This window comes from Chrysochloris asiatica, unplaced genomic scaffold (assembly GCF_000296735.1).
Source record: "Chrysochloris asiatica unplaced genomic scaffold, ChrAsi1.0 scaffold00023, whole genome shotgun sequence".
Classification (NCBI taxonomy): domain Eukaryota; kingdom Metazoa; phylum Chordata; class Mammalia; order Afrosoricida; family Chrysochloridae; genus Chrysochloris; species Chrysochloris asiatica.
The window spans coordinates 22,616,953-22,632,619 of NW_006408541.1; the positions used below are offsets into that span (position 1 = coordinate 22,616,953).

General features: G+C 38.5%; 1 protein-coding gene across 1 annotated transcript in view; it reads left to right on the top strand.

Moving 5' to 3' along the window:
• Positions 1-15,667, top strand: part of LOC102821630 (receptor-type tyrosine-protein phosphatase T-like) — a 1,273,932-nt gene that overhangs the window by 932,795 nt on the left and 325,470 nt on the right. The window lies entirely within an intron of this gene.

Consider the following 15,667-nt stretch of genomic DNA (forward strand, 5'->3'; position numbering starts at 1 on the left):
GGGGGGGGTGTTATATCACTTTATTGTTGGGTTACCCATACTGTTATGTTAGATCTTCCTGTCTGTTGATCATTGTATCTACACAACCCCTTTTAATTACAGGTTTATAAAACATATTACTAAGACTCCTAATGATTCTTGTTCAAAATGTTCTTAGCTATTTTCATCTACTGATGCCTCCCTGTGAATTTTAATATAACTTTAACATGTCTGCTAATAATTACCAATGAAACTAGTTTCAATTCTATCACAACTACTACTTGGTTTTCACTGGTCATATTAGCAATGAGATTTTCTACACCAAAATAGGAAACTTCTAGTTTTATTTCTAACCAAGCAACCTCAAGAACTAGGCATGTTAGTTATAAGTCCAAAACATATAACATATAACTTTAAAATATGATCAGAAAAACTAGTTCTCTCCCACACTTATCTTTGTGAATTTTTTAAAATCAGAAATGGACATTAATCGCATACCATTTTGGCATCTGTTTATATGTTCTTATGGCCTTCTGCTTGGACTTCCTTATGTAATTGGTTCATACATTTTCTATTATTAAATCTATCTTTTTTATAGTATTTAGTTTTATAGATTTAGTTATTTAGTTTACATATTTAGTTAATATGTTTATTAGGAACTAATTTAGTAATATATTAGAGATATCATTTTCAATAATTTGGTATATTTTCCATCTTTTTCTATCTTGTATAAGTACTTATATAACATAGGAATTATCTGTTCTTGAAAGACTGAAAGAACTCATTGGAAAAGCCATCTGGCTCCAGTGTTGTTTATTCTAATTTTCTTTTTATGGAATGCTTAATTAATTTATTGTCATTCTTTTTTGTTTAATGACAAAGGCTTTTCAGATTCCAAAAACAGACTTGCTTAGAATTTTGGTTTAATAACTTCAAGTTCTAGTTCATTGTATTTAAAGAATATAATCTATACCATATTTATATTTATTGATTTTTGTGTGACCCCACTTGTCAACATTATCCTTTGTACCTAATTGTTGTTTTTTATAGTTGTTAAGTACAGTTAAGTTGGTGCTGACTCAGATTGATCCTGTATAGGCTTTTCTAGGAACAGCCAGTGGATTTGAACTGCCAACCTTGTGGTTAGTAGTTCAGTGCTTATCCTACAGTACCATACCAGGATAAATGCCTTAAATAGTGTTTTCTCCTCTGTTAGATTTACTTGGAATAACTTTTCTAATTTGTTGTTGTTTTATTTTTTTTTCTTGTTTTCAGACATTTCACATGTTCACCTAGATACATCTTGTGTGTTTGTGAAAGAGTTCTTCTATTGTTAATCATAAAATATTTTTGTACCTCAAGATGGTTTGAAAATGTTCAAACCTATGGAATGTTACAACAATTGTACAATAAATATCCATATACCTTCTTCCAGATTCACCAGTCATTTAGTTTCTCTTTCTTCCTTTAACAATATGGTTGTTGAGCCATTTAATGATTATAGTAATCCTGGCACTTGTAAACATGCTTGTACCTCCTAAGAAAAAAGGCCATCTCCTAGAAGTCATGTGCCATCCAGTCGATTCTGACTCAAAACGACACTTTACAACAGAGTAGAACTACATTCAGCACACTTAGAATATTTAAGACTGATCTCATACTGGTATCAGATGTAGACTTCAAAGAACTGGGGTGCAGTGGGTTAGCACTTGGCTGCTAATCAAAAGGTCAATGGTTTGAATCCACCAACCACTTCATGGGAGAAAGATGTGTCAGTCTGCTTCTGTAGTGACATCCTTGGGATCCCTTTGGAGCAGTTCAGCTCTGTCCTGTAAGGTTGCTATGAGTTGTAATCAACTCTGTGTCAATGGTTTTAACATATACTTCAGAATTCCATATTCAAATTTCCCCAACTGTTCAAATTAAGTGCACTTAAGGCATTTTAAAATTCAACCAGTATCCAATAAAAAATCACAATCAAAGATCGCATTTGGTAGCCAGGGGCATTCTGAAAATTTTCAATAAATGCACTAAATTTTATCCCCTTGAGATTTAATATGGTTTAGCATATGTGGTAAGGTGTTAAATATGTTGTTTTTCATCATAATTGTGAAATTGTTCAATGTCATTTATTGAGCATTGCTTCTCTTTTGCATTGATTTGTGTTGTTTGTATTTCTGTGTGTTAAATCCACTTACTCAGAAAAGCACATGTGTGTTCCCATTTCTTTTTAACTTTTAATATCCAGGAATGATTATTCACCTTAATTCCCCTTGTTAAACATCAAAGTTTGTAAATATAGCTCTTGTCTTAAACAAAGAAACAAGCAAATTCCATTGAAAATATTGGAATTGCAAAAGCATGTGTATCCATGACTTTAGGGTTCCGAGATGCCACCCAATTTCCCCATAGTTTGTACAATTTGCTTTTTCTCAAAGAAAATGAAAACCAATTTGGTAAGAGATTAACTTTTCACAATATTTGATGATTTCATCCAGGGTAACAGCATTTCTGTCAATTTATCTATTTCCGGTTCAGCACAATTATTTAACTCCCATTAACAAGCCACGCTATTCGTAAAGTTTTCATACTTATTCAGTCTGTATGATGAGCAAATAGTGAGAATATGCCATATATGAAGAACTCATCAAGATTGAAAGCAGTTTCATTAACAACCTGTGATGTGCAGGTGTAACAACTGTGCTTGTTGAAAGCTAAGAGGACTCCAGACATTTACTGATAAAAACAAATGACTACAACCTTCAATATGGATTACAACCTAATGGAAAGAAAACAAACCGGCCCCAAAAAACAACATCATGACAAATGGAAAAAAAAATTGAAGTTGTCAAGGATTTCATTTTACTTGGACCCTCAATCGTGCTCATGGAAGCAGCAGTCAAGAAATCAAATGATACATTTCATTGGACAGGTCTGCTGCACAAAATCTCTTGAAAGTGTTAGAAAGTAAAGATGACACTTAAAAGACTAATGTGTGTCTGATCCAAACCATGGTGTTTTCAATTTCTTTATCTGCATATGGAAGTTGGACAATGAATAAGGAAGACCTAAGAAGAATTGAGGCATTTGAGTTATGGTGTTGGTGAAGAATATTGAAATCACCAGAGACTGCTAGAAAAGCCAACAAATCTGTCTAGGAAGAAGTACAGCCAAAATGTTCCTTAAAAGGGAGGATGGAAATACTTCATCTCACAATGGTCATGTTATCAGGAGGGACCGGTTCCTGATAAAGGATATCATACTCAGGAGAGAATCAGTGAAAAAGAGGAAGACCCTCAACAAGATAGATGCAGCAATGGGCTTGAACATGACAATAATTGTGAGGATGGTGCAGGACCAGGCAATGATGGTGAATTGCTTTCCTTTCTAAAATGTATAGTTTGTTCTGTTGCACATAGGGTGGCTATGAGTCAGAACCAGTTGGACAGCACCTAAGTTCGACAACAGCAAACCGTGACCCAAGCTGTGGTATTTTTAGTTACCTCAGATGCATGGGGAAGCTGAACAATTAAAAAGGAAAACTAAAAATTGATAAATTTGAATTATGGTGTTGATGAAGAATACTGAATATACCATGGACTGCCAAAGAATGAACAAATCTATCCTGGGAGAAGTACAGTTATACTGCTCCTTAGAAGTAAAGATAGCAAGATGTCATCTCATGTACTTTGGGAATGTTATCAGGAAGGACTAGTCCTTTGGCAAAAACAAAATCATACTTAATAAAGCAGAGGATCAGTGAGAAAGAAGAAAGTCTTCAATGAGATGGAGTGACATGGTGGCTGCAACAATTTGTCTCTAGCATACAGGGATGGTGAGAACGGGCAGGCCTGGACATTTGTTCGGTTGGACATGAGATCACGTATAAGTCCGAACTGAGTGGGCGGCACCTAACAACAATCATCAAATCCTGCACTAGGGATTGAAGATACACTTTTATATCATTCAATAGAGATTTTGTTTTTTTTTCTCCCCAACTCAGTCCTGTACATTTCTTACTTGTGATATTCTTAGCTATTTTTAAAAGGACTCTATTCTAAAAGGATTTTTCCATTACATGCTGTGCAGTTTATTTATCTCTATCTTCTATCAAACCACTTTACTGAATTCTTTTATTAATTTTAAAATTCTGTCAGTAGATTCTCTTGGATATATTAGGTCACAGTCGTATTATCTCCAAATGATGATGAATTGCTTTCCTTTCTAAAATGTATAGCTCTTCTGTTTTGTGTCTTATTGCATTGGCCAGAATGATCCCATGTTAAATGTAAGATTCTAGAGGTAAAGTGATTTGCTCAGCCTGTCAGGCAGAGCTAGCCAGTGGTAGAGCTAGAATGAAAACCTGGGTTTTGCTTGTTAGTTCAGTGTTGTTTTAGAAAAGGTCACCAAATCAAGGTCATCAATCCAAATATCACCTAACTGGCCCTGCATTTTATTCAGTCATCTTTTCCCATGGAAGGTGACAGGCTCTGTGCTTTGCCATCCTCTGTTAGTGACTTAACCTCTTAAGCATATGTCTGCACACACACACCTATGCATAAATGATGGTGATAAATGACATGGAGAAAAATTAAGCAGACGAGGGTAGGTTGTGGGCTGGGGTTACTATTTAAAATATATTGAAGACCTCACTGGAAGGGGTGAAGGAGCAAGCAAAGTATCTATTTGATCAAAAAGCATAGGCAATGTCAAGTTCAAAGGCCTAGAGATGGAAGCAACTTAAGAGTATTCAAGGAATGCTAAGAAGTCAGAGTAATGAGCAGAATTAGAAAAGATGAGGCCAGAGAGATCAGAGCAAGAGAGAGAAGCTTGTAGACATTTTTCTTTTCCTTTTACACTAAGCAAGATAGGAGCCATAAGAGGTCACGCTGTTCATGATTTCAAGGGTGGCAAGGGTTGAAGCAGAAAGTTCAGTTGGGAGACTATTTCAATAATCTAATCAAGAGATTATGGGTTATTAGACCAGGGTGGTGGTTGTGGAGATGATAAAAATTGTCCAATTCTGGATATACATTGAATCTGACATGAATTGCTTATGAATTGGAAGTATGGTATTATAAAAGAGACAAGACTCGTTACCAAGAGGGAAATAGCCGTCTTTTTAATTTTGATTTAAAATTTATCTCAAATCCAGTACATGCTCCACAAAAGCTAGTTATACTTGTTTTCAAAATACTGGAGAAGAGAATATGAAACTAACTTTCAGCAGATGATTGTCTGACTTCTTACACATTTTCCATTGCTTTCATCTGAAAGTAAGTTAAACATACTTGAATACTTCAACTGCATTGTTATTATTGCTTCACACAACATATATTTCTTCCTCTAAATTTCTGCACAAAATCCATTTTTTATTAAGTTTATCAAGTGCAATTCAAAGTGTCCAAGTGGAAAACAAGAAAACTCTTGCTTGTGTAATTTGGTAGCACTATATGCCTTTGAATTGTGGTGTTGGAGGAGAATACTAAAAGTACCATGGACTGCCAAAAGAACCAATAGATCTGTTTTGGAAGAAGTGCAGTCAGAGTGCTCCTTGGAGGCCAGGATGGCTAAACTTCATCTCTCATACTTTGGACATATTGTCAGGAGGGAACAATCGCTGGAGAAGGATGGCATGCTGGGTAAGATGGAGAGTCAGAGACAAAGAGGAAGCCCTCCAACGAGATGGATTAGCCAGGTGGCATTGATGGTGTCAAGTGTGGCAGCGGTAATGAGGCTAGCCCAGGATTGGACATTGTTTCATTCTGCTGTGCATGGAGTCGCTATGAGTTGGTTCCGACTTGATAGCACCTGATAACAACAATAATAATAATGCATGCTGTAATCCTGATGAAGCAAGCCAATTTTATAGAGCACTTAAGAGACAACACGTTTTGGAAGCATTACGTCTAGTGCTCACATTGTCCTTTAAGTTCTCCTGCTGTCAAAATCCTTAGATGGCCGAGTTCATCTTTCTGCCCTCACCTCACTGCATTATCGTATCAGTCTCCCCATCTTGGTTCTGAGCTCCGGATCCCCAGAAGTCATGTTACATTCAAAACTTGTAACTGCTCCACTGTAGCCATTCAATGTAGCTATTCTGATGAATAGATGCATGAAACCAAGGCAGAGGGGACAATTGATAACACAGCTAGTCAGAAAATGAATACACAGTTACACAATCTGATATAGACTGCATGACTCATTACCCTCCCCACTACAAACACACAATTTCCTTGCCTCCTTGAGGGACTATTTTGACTAGGCAAATAGTGAGTAAAAATGGGAATTCCCAGAGGCCTGGGATAAAAGTTGGCTGACTAATATATACATCTTTGTGAATTTCTGTTCAGTGGTTCCAAGTGACCTTTAATGTGGGGAATGCAATTGCAAAGCTAGATTCTGTTGGGATTACAAAGTTCACACTTGTTTCTTAGCTTGTCTTGTACCATAATGCCAATGGTTTATCATAGCATTTTTGTATTAAAATGTGTGCATAGTTGAATGCTAAAGCATAGACTTTTGCAGGGAGAAACCATCCAAGATTATTCAGTCCATTTCACTCATATTTAATAACTTTATTGAGGTATCATTTACATACCATAAAATTCACCCATTATAAATTACATGCCATAAAAGTCACTCGATTCAATGATTGTCGGTAAATGTCTAGAATTGTGCACCCATTCCCACAATTCCATTTTAGAATATTTCCATCACACCATAATGATCCCTTGTGTTCCTCTATCTCTGATCCCAACTCCAGTCCCAAGAATTCACTAATCTGATTTCCATCTTCATAAATTTCCATTTCCTCAACATTTCAAATTACCATATATTATGTATCCATTCATCATGCAGTTGGCATTTAGATTGTTTCCATATTTGGACTATTATAAAACTGCTATGAACATTTACAGTAGTTCGAAATTACCAGCTGTTCCAGGGGAGAAAGATGAGGCTTTCTGCTCCCATAAAGATTTATAGCCTCAGAAACCCTGTACAGGGGTCTCTATGAGTCAGAACCAACTCCATGGCACATAACCACCACCACGAACATTTATATACATGTCTTTGTGGGGATGTGTTTTCAGAATGGTTGGGTGAATGGTCCATTTATGATAACTCCCATTTTTAAGAAACTACCATTCCATTTTCCCACCAGCAATGTGTGATGGTTCCAGATTTTCATCATCCTTATCAACATATATTATTGTCTTTTTTATTACAGTAATTTTAGTGGGTGTGTAGTGGGTTCTCGTGGTAGTTTTGATGTACATTTCCCTAATAACAAAATAAAAAGTCTAATGGTACAAAAGTTAAGCACTTGGCTGCTAACCTACAGGCTGGTGGTTCAAAACCACCCAGCAGTTCTGTGAGAGAAAGACCTGGAAATCTGCTTCTGTCAAGTTTACAGTCAAGAAAATTTTGTGGAGCAGTTCTATTCTGTCACATGGGATTGCTATGTGTCGAAATCCACTCAGTGGCACCTAACAAGGACAATGACGAAAGGTGCTAGGCATCTTCTCATTAGAGTATTAGACATTTGGAGCCCTGGTATGGTGCTGTCAGTTAATGTGCTGGACTGCAAAGTTGGTGTGAACCCCAAGGTAGGCGATTCAATCACACCAGCCACTTCTCAGAATCTCTATACAGGGTCGCTATGAGTCGGAACCAACTTGATGGCACTTAACAACAATTAGACGTTTGCTAATAATCTTTGGTGAAATGTCTGGTCAAATCTTTTAGTAATCAAATTTTTTAGTAACATCTAAATCTTGTTTTTGCCTTTATTCTTCCCATTAATGGATAACATTTTTTGTATTGTAGCTACATACTCTTATTATTATTATTTTAAATCCAAGGTTAAAAAGTTTTATAATTTTAGCTCTTGTATTTAGGACTACGATCCATTTTCTGTTCATTCTTGTATACGGTTTAACAGAAGGGTTTAGATTTAGTTTTGCATGCACGTCTTCAATTGACCCAGCACCATTTGTTGAAAATTATTGTTGTTGTTTAGTGCCATCAAGTCAGTTCTGACTCATAGAAACCCTGATTAGGATTTCCAAGGAGTGGCTGGTGAGCTTGAACTGCTGACTTTTCAGCTCAAATCGACCTTTCAACCCAGCGCATTAACTCACAGTGCCACACCAGGACTTACAATTGTTGAAAATATTATTCCTTTTCTACTGAATTGCCTTGGCACCTTAGGAGAAAATTGTTGTTATTGTTAGGTGCTGTTAAGTCAGTTCCAACTCACAGTGACCCTGTAAATCTTTGTGGGAGTAGAAAGCTTCATCTTTTTCCTGCAGGACAGCTGGTAGGTTTGAGCTGTCAGCCTTATGGTTAGCAGTCCAGGGCTTACCCTACAAAACACAGCGCTCCTTGTAGAAAATTAGTTGGCCATGAATATAGCGGTTTATTTCTGGCCTCTCCTTGATTGATTGATCTATATTTCTTAGGTTGAAATACACATCTATATTTCTATCCTTATACCAGCACTGCACTGCATTGCTATATTTTCAGTACAGCTCCAGCCCCCTTCTTTACATTGTTTTTGTGATATACAAAGGGGGACGTCAAAAGCCCATGGAAAAATTACATTATTTCATGAATTCCGTTTTTCTATGAACTTTTCGAAGTCCCCTCGTATATCCTATATTTATGCTTTAGCCCACTCAAAAAAATATTGAAAATTTATCTTATGCATTTGTCTTTTAAATCAGTTAAAACAGATAATCACCGTATTTATCTATGAATATAACCTTTCTGGGTCTCTATCAGGCAGAATATGACCCCAAACGTTCCTCTTCCTGGAGCTGGGGAATTTTCACCTGTGAATTAAGCAACAGCTCAGTCTAGGCAGTGTTTCGTTCTGTTGTACACAGGGTCCCTATGCGTCAGAACCAACTCAGTGACAACTAGCAACAACCACCATTGGTCCTCTGACTTCAGCAGTCTGAGTTGATGTAGCCCCTGGCTAGAGACATCTTTCCTGGCCATAGACAGGGACCACAGGAAGTGTTCATAATGGATGGATGGCTTTCATAAGTCTCTGGTCCCCCTCCAAGATGCCTAGTCAGAGAAGCATGAGCTACCTCCTAAACCATTAGCAGGAAATACATGTTGTTCAAGAATCAGAGAGAGTAGAACAGTCAAGCAGCAGGGTTTTTTACAGCCATTCGGAGGAGTTCCTGCTGGCTATGGTCTTGGGTTGGAGAAAAAGAGGAAGTCCCCAACAAGATGATTAGCCCAGTGGCAGCAGCAATGGGCTCAAATGTAGCAATGATTGTGAGGTTGATGCAGGACTGGGCAGTGTTTCATTCAGTTGTTCATAAGGTCTCTATGGGTCAGTACCAACTTGATTGCACATAACAACGATTGTCTTGAAAGGGTCTGAAGGCAACTGTCCTCTGCAAGTTGGCAGCCTTGGGACCTGGGACTAGAGTGGAATGTCTTTACCTCAGATGACAGAAGATGCTGAAACTAGAGGCTGGATAAAAACCAGAAGTTGCCAGAAACCTGGGTCTGTAAGGTTAGGTGTTGGGAGGCCTCAGTCACGGTAGCAAAGAGGTTCCCTGATCGATATTGAAGCTGAGCTGCAGAGTGAGAAAGTCAAAGCCAGGGAGGTGGAAAAAAGAAAGTGCAAACCCCTTTTTTTCTTTTTTTTTAATTTAATTACGGGATTTTATTTTTTATCTTTTTATTTATTTATTTATTTATGAGTGTTTGCCTTTTTTTTTTTTTTTAAGGTTTTATTGTGGACAGGGCAGGTCATCAGTTTTACATTAATCAAATCATACACCTCATTTCATTACAATGATTATAATCCCCTCCATGTACCATTGGTTAGCAATGTTTAACTTTAGCTCTTTTTTTTAAAAAAAACAACAAACACAAAACTCAGGCATATAAAATAATTTATACCACCAAAGGACACAAGTCTGCCTCCTGGCTGCCAGCTCTCAGTACCTCTCTTTCCCGTGAATCTAGAGTCCTCAGCTGCTCCTTCTCTCTATGTCCCCATCTCTGCCTCCGTCTCTGGTGTTGCTGCTTCTCTGGATAAGGTATCGCATTCTGCTTGTGCTCTTCTCCCTTGATGGTCCTAAGATCCTCTGTTTCTGGACTGTAAGATTAACCACGCCCACGTTTTTGTTGCAATACTTCTACCTTTACAACTGTGACAGTCGTAATTAATCATGATAACAATTACTACAAACTCCTTTTTGTCTTGCAGCAGCACCATCACCAATGAACTAGTTGAGGTTGGCACTCAGCCTGGCTTGTAGGGTCCCATACAAGAACAGAACTTCAGGATAATGGTATGCAAAGAAAAAGGTCATAAATGTCCAACTTCTCCTGAGAGAAATAGAGAGCTTTGCACAGGAGGTGAAGATGTATGACTAAATGCAGTATATTGTGAGTTGAGCCTTTACATGCTCAGTTTTCTACTGTATAGTGTCCCTTCTCTTTACAAATGAATAGAAGAGTTTATTTCAACCATTTCTTCTGAGTTAGAGATATGACTTTTGTGGAGTTGTTCTTATCTAGGTATGATTTTATCATTATAAGCGAGCTGGAAAAAAGCTTGCTCTTAGATAAATGTATTTTCAAGGGAATTATGATGAGAGTGGAGTTACTACAAGAAACAAAAATAATACCCTGCTTCTGGTCTTCACCACCACCACCACCACCACCACCCCAAATAAATATGTCAGAGAAAGAAAAGTTGCACAGCTTACAAGTGCTGCTTCTTCTCCATTCCTCCATAATCAATGGTCCCCGGTTTTCAAGAGAGGCTCAATCTCCTAGCAAACAGACTTACATAACAAAATGCTTTACATCTTTCTGGCAATTGCAGGATTGCTTCTGAATGTACAAGCTGCAGACACCATGAGCCTGAGGGAGGTGCTGGGTATAGTTTGACATGTTAATCCCCGTTGGACCAGAACTATATGTTGTCTACAAAGTTTACCTCATAAATGCCTTTCTTATTCTTTATGATTTCAGATGAGGATGGGTAGGATGGAACTAAACAGCTTATTTTACCAAGTAAAATATGCTCAGAAATCCCTTTTCATATTTGGTGGTATACAAAATAAGAAGGAAAGTAGAGAAGATGAAAGGATACTGAACTGTGAATCAGAAGTCTGGGTTTCGGCTTTTACTACAGTTTGACAGTCATGGATCCTTTAGTCTCTCTTTGTCTCAGTATTTCTTAAATTATTTGTTCAATTTAGTTGAATTTAGAGTGAGTCTTCAATAATCAGATTGGTGGGGAGGAGAAGATGGCCAGGATACAGGTTGTCTCTTATAAAAATGCTGTACCTCCCTTCTGGGCCATGTTGTTGTTTTTGTTAAGTGTCGTTGAGTTGGTTACAACTTACAGTGACCCTGTATAGAGTTTCCAAGGACTAGCTGTTGGATTTGAACTGATCCTTGTGGTCCGCATTCCAGTGCTGATCCCAGCATTCAATTGTTTAAGGCTAAGTTGTGATTGTCCACAACTGTGGAACCTCATTCCAACCATAGACTATACCTGAGATCAGCTTTGTGACTCTCCTGGATCCATCCCATAGTAGGAGGTACAGAGACAAGAGAAAATGATTCTAGGAGTAATATCCATCCCCATAGTACTTCTAAGGAATTGGGATCTCAGTTTAGAGGGCAAGGATAACAGGAGGACTCCAGGGTAGAATAAGAAGACTGCAATGAGAAATCAAGACGAAGGACTTGTCATATGGATAGGATCAACCCTAGTGGTGGCTAGAGATAAAATGGGCAAGTAAGGTCCCACAGCTCTTTCCAACTCTGACTACTGGAGATGAGGTTGTTGGTCCCTTCTGATCTGGGACTGGATAGGTTGAGTGCCCCTAACCCAATGCTGAAGAGTCTTAAGAACTAATGTTATCGAAAAATGTGGCATCAGGATTGGAGAAAGACTTATCAACAACTGCAATATGCAGATGATGCAACCTTGCTTACTGAAAGTGAAGAGGACTTAAAATACTGATGAAAATGAAAGTCCACAGTCTTTGGTATGGCTTGCAGCTCAATATAAAGAAGATAAAAATCCTCACCACTGAACCAATAAACAACACCCATATAAATGGAGAAAAGATTCAAGTTTTCAAAGACTTCATTTTGCTTGGATCAACCATCAACACTCACAGAAACAGCAGTCAATAAATCAAAAGACGTATTGCATTAGGCAAATCTGCTGCACAAAACCAGTATAAGGTGTTGAGGAGCAAAGATGTCATTTTGAGGACTAAGGTGCGCCTGACCCAAGCTATGGTATTTTTAATAACCTCATATGCATAAAAAAGTTGGACACTGAATAAGAAAGACCACAGAAGAATTGATGCATTTTGAGTTACAGTGTTGGAGGAGAATACTGGAAGTACCATGGGCTTCCAAGAGGACAAACAGATCTGTGATGGAAGAAGTATAGCTAGAGTGCTCCTTGGAAGTCAGGATATCATGTATGGTAAAGTGGAGGGTCAGCAAAGAAGAGTAAGACCCCAATGAGATGGATCTGCACAGTGGCAGCAGCAATGGACTTTGGTGTAACTATGATTGTGAGGTTGCCCTAGGACCTGACAGTGTTTCGTTCTGTTGTGAATAGATTCACTATGAGTCAGTACTGACTTGATGGCATCTAACAAGAACAATGCTATCAACTCCACAGCACACCAACAACAACACCATTGCTATCCTTGTAAGGAAACTCAAGAGATTATCTGATTCATTCAATCACTCAATTGTTATTTATTGCTTTCCCCCTTGTGTCTATGAGTAATGAATGGATTCTCAATGGGTCAAGCTACTAGTCAGCACTTTGGACAGATCAAAGTTTTACTTAGGATAGTTGTAAGCAAAGCAGCGTAGGTCCTGACCTCTGTTGTAAATCTCTACACTCTCATTCTGTGCCCTCTATGTTTGGGTGTGGGGTCTTGTTCTGCTTTTGAGCTTAGCTGTCCTGATAAACACAGCAATACTCCTTAAGAAGGACCCTAAAGTTGAGGAGGGAGTTTATCTTGAAATAATTTAAGTTGTTGTCTCCAGCTGGCTCTGTGGACACACCTATGAGACACAGATATGCAAAGAATGAAATGTGATAAACTCACTCATTTTTCCAAACACTTACATTCTCTGGATGTTGTACCCACTCATTCAGAAAGTTTATGTTCAATTATCAGAGAAACACATATGCTACAGAACCGTATTCAGACATGGTGAATCTTCAGAGGTGACATTCACTCATGGAGAGTTTGCCCACATGCACTCACATGAACTTGAGGATGCCTGCCAAGTTCACATTCAGATGTGCACATTGACCAGTGGGCATAGTTACTGAGCTCTTGCCATCCTACCCAGGTATCACACTAATCCAGACCTGGTATACACACACATGCCCATGATTAACCATCCCCATGCTCAAAGAGATACAGGGAAATACTTGCCATGTTGTTGTTAAGTTCCATCTAGTTAATTCTGACTCAGAGAACTGTGTAGGGTTTCTAAGGAACTGCTAGTGAGTTTCAACTGCCAATCTTGTGGTTCTAACCAGCATTGTGGTCGAGTGCTTATCCTACAGTGCCACACCAGGACCCCAGTGCTTGCCATACTGCCTCACATTTTCATGGGACGGTCCCTCTGTCATAGTTCTCTAGAGCTGATATAACAGAAGTACTACAAATGGATGGCTTTAATAAACAGAATTGTATTATTTCACAGTTTGGAAGGTACAAATCCAGAGCAGTAGCTCTGGAAAAAAGTCCTTATCTCCTTTAAGCACCTGCAGACCCAGCTTTCTTTGGAGATCTCCATGTGTCTTTGCATCAAGTTCTCTCTGGATCTAGGAGCTTCACAATGCAGGGACCAGTTGGCCAAAGGATGCACTCCACTTTAACTTTTCTTTTTCATTTGTAGTAAGTCCCTATTCTCTGCTCATTCCTCTCTCCTTTTATCTCTTGTAAGATGAAAGATGTTGCAGGCCACATCCCTAAGGAAATTTCCTTTCTGTTGGTTGGCTGCTCATAGCAGATCTCATAATTGAAGTGATTGCATTATATTAGACCTCATTATGGAAGTGATTACATTATATTAGATCTCATCATAGGGGATACTACATCTTAACTGCCAAATCAATGAGAATTCAGGGGCAGCCAAGTTGACACCAAACCCTACCCATCACACCCTCCATAGCCTAATGTAATAGTTCTGTGCCTGTATATTCAAAGAAGTTGTACTTCCTTACCATGTGTCTAGTTGAAGGTTGGTAGCCCCCACTATGCTAGTCCACTATGCCAACTTTAAATGATTGGTCTGGGACTATCTGCAACCAACTCATTAACACAAAAGTCTCCTGTGGGCATTCTTTGGACAGTACTTCTCATTTGTCTTTTGTCTTGGGTCATAAATCTCAGATCTGTGCAATACAGAGCTTCCAAAAGAACAGTATTTATTCAAGGGAAGTAGTAAATGTGGACAAAGAGGTGGAAAATATGTCATCCGTATTTATAAACTTCGGAATATTTTTTGACAAAAAGGACCTATAACATTTGGCACATAACCAGTATTCAATGAAGGCTCAGCCATCCTTATTCCCACATTATCCACTTCTTACAGTCATCCAGGCAGAGAAAACAGTCAGCGTTCACGAGACAGGAGCTCAGGGGAATCGTTGTTTATCCTGATTAAGGCTTCTGCATCTAGTCAGGTTTAGTTTCATGCTTGCTCTCAATTTTAATTTAATTAATTTTGATTCATTTGAACAAACATTCATTGATCAATTACTGGGTGTGGGTGAGGGGCAGTGCAGTGATGATTAGGCCTCCACTCCCACTTCCCAAAAGGTGACAATCTGGGGAAAAAAGACAATAGCCCCATGTTTGTGTTATTGCAATCTCAACCAGTTAGCAATTAGTGAACTACAGGGAAAATGAGAAGGGGAGAAATTCATCCAAACTTGCAGGATCTAAGCAGACTTCATAGAGGAGCATTTAGGGAATAGCATTGTTGGTAGAGCGCACATAGACAGACACAGCAAGGGGTGACAGCTGAAGGGTGTTAGGGCAGTAACACAGGATCTGGAACAAGTGGCACATGACATGCATCATGAGAAGACCTCCTGCGATGTAACTGGGCTCCAGGGACAAATGACCTATGGTGACAGGATGAGGGGTTTAGATGGCATCCTTTGAACAATGGAGAGCATGTGGAAATGTTTGAAATGGACAAGGATATATAATTAGGAAGATAAATGGATTGACAATTAATTACATCAAATAAATTAGAAGGAAAGAGAGCAGTTGAATTCAGATATGATTGGGGAAATCCCCAACCTAGGCATTATCAGGAGAGGAGAAAAAGGAGGATGGGCAGGGGAGGCATTGCTGAGGTCAAGTCAGTAGGGCTTGTTGATTAGAAGTGCTCAGTGAGAACTAAGGAGGTGGGAATTGAGAATGATCCCTAGATTCAGGATCTGGCCACTTGAATGGTGGTATGAGAATAAGTTAAAAAGTATTGCTTCTAAACTTCCCTTTCATATATACATTGCTTAATACCAAACAAAACCTGTTTAAAGATGTCTCTGCAATCAGTGGATGGTTGCAGACAAATCCTATCAGCAATACACTTGTCTTAGTCTTTTTACGGTGCCTTAAAAAAAAAAAAAAAA